This window comes from Camelina sativa, chromosome 15 (genome assembly GCF_030686135.1).
Source record: "Camelina sativa cultivar CO46 ecotype springtype chromosome 15, ASM3068613v1".
NCBI lineage: Eukaryota > Viridiplantae > Streptophyta > Magnoliopsida > Brassicales > Brassicaceae > Camelina > Camelina sativa.
In genome coordinates this window covers 28,387,792-28,394,625 of record NC_141894.1, presented here as the reverse complement: position 1 = coordinate 28,394,625, position 6,834 = coordinate 28,387,792, and the positions used below count along the sequence as shown (strand labels likewise).

General features: G+C 42.1%; 1 non-coding gene across 1 annotated transcript; it reads right to left on the bottom strand.

Moving 5' to 3' along the window:
* Positions 1–5,431: 5,431 nt before the first annotated feature.
* Positions 5,432–5,538, bottom strand: LOC147927248 (small nucleolar RNA R71). Its single transcript, XR_015583080.1, has one exon. It is a non-coding gene; the product is annotated as a small nucleolar RNA R71 (small nucleolar RNA).
* Between the last annotated feature and the right edge of the window lie 1,296 nt (positions 5,539–6,834).

Genomic DNA, 6,834 nt, shown 5'->3' with positions numbered 1-6,834 from the left:
TATGGGATGAGATTCAAAATTTAGCACTAGGGAGAGAAGACCCTGAGCTCTTAATTCCAAACTCCGATTATGAAGATGTCCTAGCAAGTAACAGGCTCAGTTTGATAGCCAGACCACTTAACCCAGTGGATCAAAATTTGTTTGAAGTGGCGGCAAATCTTCCTACAGCCTGGGGGCTAGCATCTTTGGTTCATGACAGAGTTCTCGATGACCGTTTTATCCAGTTTCGGTTCCAGTCTGAAAGAGACCTGATATCAGTACTTCGACGTGAACCATGGAGCTTCAATAGATGGTTTGTTGCCTTGAAAAGATGGGATGACTTACCACGGTTTGATTTCTGAACCTCTTTAGATATATGGGTTCAAATCAGGGGTCTCCCTATCTCCTATGTCTCTGCTAAAACTATCCGCAAGATAGCTCGATCCTTAGGGGAGTTAGTGCAGTTGGACTTTGAGGATTCAGTTACCAACCAAGTTACATTCCTCCGTGTGAAAATCAGGGTTTCCATAACTGATCGCTTTAGGTTTTTCAGAAGGGTGAGATTTCAAACAGGTGAGAGAGCTATGCTTGGCTTCTAGTACGAGAAGATGAAAAAAAATTTGTACTAATTGTTGCAGGATGATCAAGCTCATCAACGGAGAAATGATGGACTCGAGGATCCGGACTCTGCCCCTATCTCACAACAATCAAGCCTTGTCGCTCAAGTCCTTGTTTTGATTCAAGAGAATCAGAATCCTCCTCCCCATAAAAGATCGGGTCCGTACTTTGCCTTAGCCTTCCCTCATTTTGAACTATCGGGTAAAGAAGAGCCTATAGGATCAAATCTCGATGGTGGATCTCCTCTCAAGATGCATTCTAACTATGAAGTAGGAGAATGTTCAAAAAGAAAACTGAAGGTTAATCCAAAAAAGGAACTCCTAATGAAGAAGAGAGCAAGTTTGTCGGACCATGACAGAGAAGATACTCACCAACCACCTTATCCTCCTTGATCACTCTTTTTAGTTCTGTCAAGTTAACTTTTTGATGTGAATAGTTCTTCTCCTCACTTAGACATGATGGCCTTTGGTTTAACGATATTAATTATGCAGTATGAAGCGGGATGTCACTGAAGAAGATTAGGCTTTAGCCTTCTATTGGATTTGAAGTTAAAGTCATCTTAGCTCCTGTAATTTTTTGGTGAAGCTCAAGTTATTTCCTGGTTTTGGTAATTTTCACTCTTAGTTTGTATGATTAAGATATGATGTACCTTGTAACTCCCTGTATTATATTGTAACTGGTTGCTGACATAAGATTTTCTTCTTGGGCTTAATAAAATTACCCCTTTGTGAAAAAAGGTAAATTTTGTAGTTTTTGTATGGGAAAAATATCATTAAAATCCCCAAGTTAGCATTTTTGTTGATTTAAATTATCAAGTCTGCAAGTGTTGAAACAAATCATCAACTATTTGTTGACTTTTATTTAAATCGCGAAGTCTTGTTGACTTCGCCGTTTGAAGCACATCGTTAACTGGCCAAACGGAGATAGTAAACGGGGTTAATTAGGCGTTAACGAGTTTTGTTAGTTATCATTACGATGTCGTTTTCTTCTTTAATCAAACCCCTAAATCGAACATTCCTCACAAAATCCCCAAAATCACAAAATCCCCAAACTCACAAACCCTAATTTGCGATTCATATGAGTTCTAGCTCGGAGACATCGGTGGTTGCTTCGTCCAACCGTGGAGTGCCATCCAAGTGCAATTGTGGAGCCGGTGTGAGGATCTTTACATTGAGAACCGAAGAAAATCCTGGTCGACCATTCTTCTATTGTTTCACCAAAAGAGATCCAAGCTCGTGGACAAACAAAAGAGATGTAAGCAGCCATTGGTATGTTCAATGTTAATTATATGTGCAATGGTAAGTAATGGTGTTTGTTTTTGCGATAGGGTCACTTGTTTAAGTGGGTCGAGGAGGCGGTGTATGAGGAAGTTGAAGATGCATTACCAAAACTAGGACTTATGGCAAATGAGATCGTGAAAACAAATTCCCAGGTTAATGAGTTGACTGCTGCTTTACTAGAGTTGAAGGAAGAAGCATTGTGGAGAAAAGTGGAAATCCGCAAGTTCAGAACGTTATTGAAGGTGTGTTTTGTGTGTGTTGTTTGTATTTGTGTTGTCTCAATTGGCATTGGTTACCTAGTGATTGGTAAAGCACAGCAAATGAAGTTTGTTCTCGGTTATTAGTGTGTGTTCCTTGATGAGTGTGTTTGTTTTGTTTGGTGTAATGGTATGTATGTTTGGTATTTGATGCCAAAAGAGAATGGTTTGTATGTGTATCTTTGATAATAATTCAACAAACTTTCTCCATTCGGGTTTGTATGTTTAAGAATCAACACAAGAACAAAGTAGGAATTTAACTTGAAAAAGCATCCATGACAACAAAACAAAACACATCCATGTTTAGTAACAAACCAAAGCATCAAACCCATGTTTAGACAACAAAACAAAACACATCCATGTTTAGCAACAAACCAAAGCAACAACCAAATACATGGAAGCCAATACACCAAAAAACTTAAACACCCGCAAACTGCAACATTTTATCTAGAGCATTCAAACCATGGACTCCAGCCTCCTAGTCCTTGTGCACGCGGTGGAGCTTCAGGAGCTTCCCACTGTGTTGATGCCCTCGTCTGTGTTGAAGCCCTCCTCCGTGTTGACGCCCTCCTCTGTGAGGGTTCAGCTCCGTGATCCTCCAACAGATGGTTGTGAAGCTGGTCCTTGAGATCCTTGTTCCAATGTTTGTCCTTGGCCAAACAATACATTCCTTGGTTCCCGATTCAAAAATTTACAAGTCATAAGTCGTAAGTCATAAAAATGTATAAGTCCTAATCATCACATCAAAAAAAAAAATATGAATACAACAAACTTGATTCTTCCTTGGACGACCCCTCGGTCTTGCAGCTGGAGCTTCAACAGTCGGGTTTGTACAAGATAACCTATTGTGTCATTTTTGTTTGCAGTTGCTACAAGTCATGACTCTTGATATGTCTATATTTTGTTGCTGCTAAACATGCTTTTGTCATGCATTTAGTAAGGATAACTAATTGTTTTGCATAAATTTCTAGTCTCTTTTGTACAAATTGTATATTTAGGTAGTTCTTGCATTATTTTCGCATACATCGTGCATTTTGGAGTATTTCAGGTATTTAGGAGACCTTCGAGCCAGGCCGTCCGAGTCGCGCTGTCGTGCCGTTCAAGTCGCGGTGTCGTGCCGTTCGAGTCGCGCTGTCGTGCCGTTCGAGTCGCGCTGTCATGGGATTCAGCTTTCGACGTCTTCATCAAAGTTGTAGAGAATTGAGTCATCTTTCCAATTCCGTTTATTTCAAGCCAATTGGAAGTGTGGTTCAAAAGTTATCATTGTTTTAGTGGAGGCGTATACATCTAGATCGAGTCGCGCTGTCGTGCTGTTCGAGTCGTGTTGTTCGAGTCGTGCAGTCTCGAGTCGCGCCATCACTCCGTCATCACACATCCGCTCGGGTCGCGCCATCACTCCATCATCACACATCCGCTCGGGTCGCGCCGTCACTCCGTCATCACACATCCGCTCGGGTCACGCCATCACTCTGTCGTCGACTACCGTTTGAGCCAACACCATCACTCACTCGAGCCACTACTCGTTCGCACATGTCAGGAATACGTTCCATCTTACACGCTTCAGGAGATTCCCAAACCGACTCTTCATCTTGTCGTTTTAAGTTTTAGGGATTTTATGTCTTTACTATAAATACGTTTTGTTAAGTCTTTGCGACATCATCTTAGTTTTTATCTCGTTTTTATTTTGTAAGGTTTCCCTAGCCACCAAGAACCGTTCCCAGACTTTGTATTCAGATATCTTTTGATACATTGAGTATTTGCATTTGATTTCTTCTACAAACTTGTTTATCTCATTTTTACCTATCTAAGAATGCTTGTTTCAATGTTTTCTGAGTTTGTATTGTTGACGATGATTTCTGGATCTGAGTAGTGCATTAGTTCTTGAGGATGGGATAGATTAGGTGGAGGATCTTAGGATGTAGGGTGTTTAAGCTTGATTTATATGATTCCCTTCTGGACTAGAGTTAGAATTACTAGTTTCTCTCTGATCAATTGGAACTAGGTTCGAGACATTTCCACACCCAAAAGGTGTTCGATGAAATGTCTGACCAACTAGTGCCAGAGACTTACGTTCCTAGCCTAGGAGATTAGTTGTCTAGGATGTTTGTTGACATGAATGAACTTGTTTGTCATGCCTGCCCGACCACGTTTCTCTAGCGAGAGCTAGGTATGGAAGTGGTTGAGTCTGAGTAGCTTTTACCAAGAGATTGGATTAGCTAAGTTGTGATGTTCATTGTTTAGGGATAGATTGCTTGTGGCATGTTAAACACTCTGTAGACTAGGATACTCCACCGACATCAATTACTCCCATCCTTAGGACTTTTATCTTTTTGATTGATATTACATTTCGAGACTGTTTCATTTGTTCATGCTTAGAATCGTTTTCGGTTTTGCTTATTCTTGCTTGCTTCTTGTCATACATTTTCGTTTCTGTTTCTGTGACTCATTACCGTTTTGTATTTTGACAATTCTAGGATTATTAGAAAAACACTCTCCTTGAATTGGCTTGACTTGTGATTGCTTGATTGCATCTTGATTGTTAGCAACATCCTATTTGGATTGACACCTTAAGTACTACAACACATAAGGTTAATTGAACCTACTAGGAGATACAAAAATCCTAGTATCAATTTGGCGCCGTTGCCATTTGGGATTCGTTTTGTTACATTTGAGATTTCAAGTTTTGCAAGATTAAGTTCTGTTACACTTATCATTCTGAGTACTGACTTGTTTTGGTTGTTTGCTTGTTTGTTTTGCATCTCAGGAACCTGTTGATTGCAACCTTGCATGCACACCAGATCAAGAGGGCATCAGAATCTCCTTCCTGAGATCGATGAAATCAACCGGTTGCAACGCCCACGACAAGCTTGTCAACCCGTTGAGCATCCCGCACAAGTCAATATGGAACACCAGAATGAACCACATCAGGGACCGCGAAACATTGGTGCTGGGGATGCACCAAACACTCACACTCAACGTGCTGGAATTGTCCCTCCCGCCGTGCCGAACAACAACTTCGAGATAAAAAGTGGTCTGATCACCATGATCCAAGGAAACAAGTTTCATGGGTTGCCTATGGAGGATCCACTCGACCACTTGGAGGAGTTCGACCGTCTTTGTGGTCTCACCAAGATCAACGGCGTGAGTGAGGATGGTTACAAGTTGCGCCTTTTCCCTTTCTCCCTGGGAGACAAGGCTCATCAATGGGAAAAAAACCTTCCCAAGGGATCCATCACCACCTGGGATGGTTGCAAGAAAGCATTCTTGGCCAAGTTTTTCTCCAACTCCAGAACAGCACGTCTCAGGAATGAGATTTCCAGCTTCACTCAGAAGAGCTCAGAATCATTCTGTGAAGCATGGGAGCGTTTCAAGGGTTACCACAGCCAGTGCCCACACCATGGTTTTAGAACCGAGTCATTACTGAGTACACTCTACCGTGGTGTCCTTCCCAAAATACGTATGCTGCTTGATACCGCTTCTAACGGTAACTTCCTGAACAAGGATGTCGATGAAGGTTGGCAACTGGTGGAGAATCTCGCCCAGTCTGATGGTAACTACCATGACGACTATGATCGCACAGTTAGAGGAGATGCTGGCTCTGAGGAGAAGTACAAGAGAGACCTCAAGAATGTCAATGAGAAGCTTGATCGTCTCTTGCTCAACCAACAAAAGAGCATCCACTTTGTATCTGAGGGTGAACATTTTCACGTCCAAGATGGGGAGGGTGAGCAGTCTGAGGAGATCAGCTACATCCAGAATCAAGGTGGATACAACAAGGGTTACAACCCCTATCAGACGAACCCCAATTTGTCTTACCGGAGCACCAACGTTGCAAATCCACAGGATCAGGTGTACCCTCCCCAGCAGCAACAACAAGGTCAACAAAAACCTTTTGTGCCTTACAATCAGGGATTCGCCCCTAAACAACAGTTTCAGCAAGGATACCAAGCTCCCTCAGGACCACCACCAGGATTCCGCCCTCAACCAGTTCAGCCTACTCCAACCCCAGATCAAGAAATGAAGCAAATGATGCAACAACTTCTTCAGGGTCAAGCTAGCGGATCTTTGGATACTGCTAAGAAGTTTGCTGAACTCAGTCAGCGAATGGAGTGTTCATACAATGATCTTAATGTCAAGTTTGAAGCTCTTAACTCGAAGCTGAAGTACATGGAAGGCAAGACTGCTTCTACCCCAACACCTGGCCAACTACCTGAAAAAGCAGTTCAAAATCCCAAGGACTATGCTACTATCCAAGCTATCACCACCCAAGCTGTAGATGTACGACTCACTGAGGACAATGAGAGTTTAGATGGGGAGGATTTTCTTCAAGATGAAGTTCAGATAATAGATCCCGTCAAGGTGCTCAAGGATCCAATTGAGTCAGCCAAGAAATATTATCCTCAAGCTACTAAAGAACCCGCTGCTCCCAAGGATAAACCTGTGAGATTCATTCCTCCAACATACAAGCCACCTTTACCATTTCCAGTGAGGTTTAAGAAGCAGCTTACTGAGAAATATAAAGCTCTGTTCGAAAAACAAGTCAAGGAGATTGAACTTAGGATGCCTTTGCTTGATGCATTTGCACTTGTGCCTCAATATCAAAAGTTTTTAACTGACTTGGTAACCGAAAAGACCAAAGAGAAGGAGGAGATAGCTAAAGGAGCTCAAGCTAAGGCTCTGGAAGATGAGAGGGCAGTGCA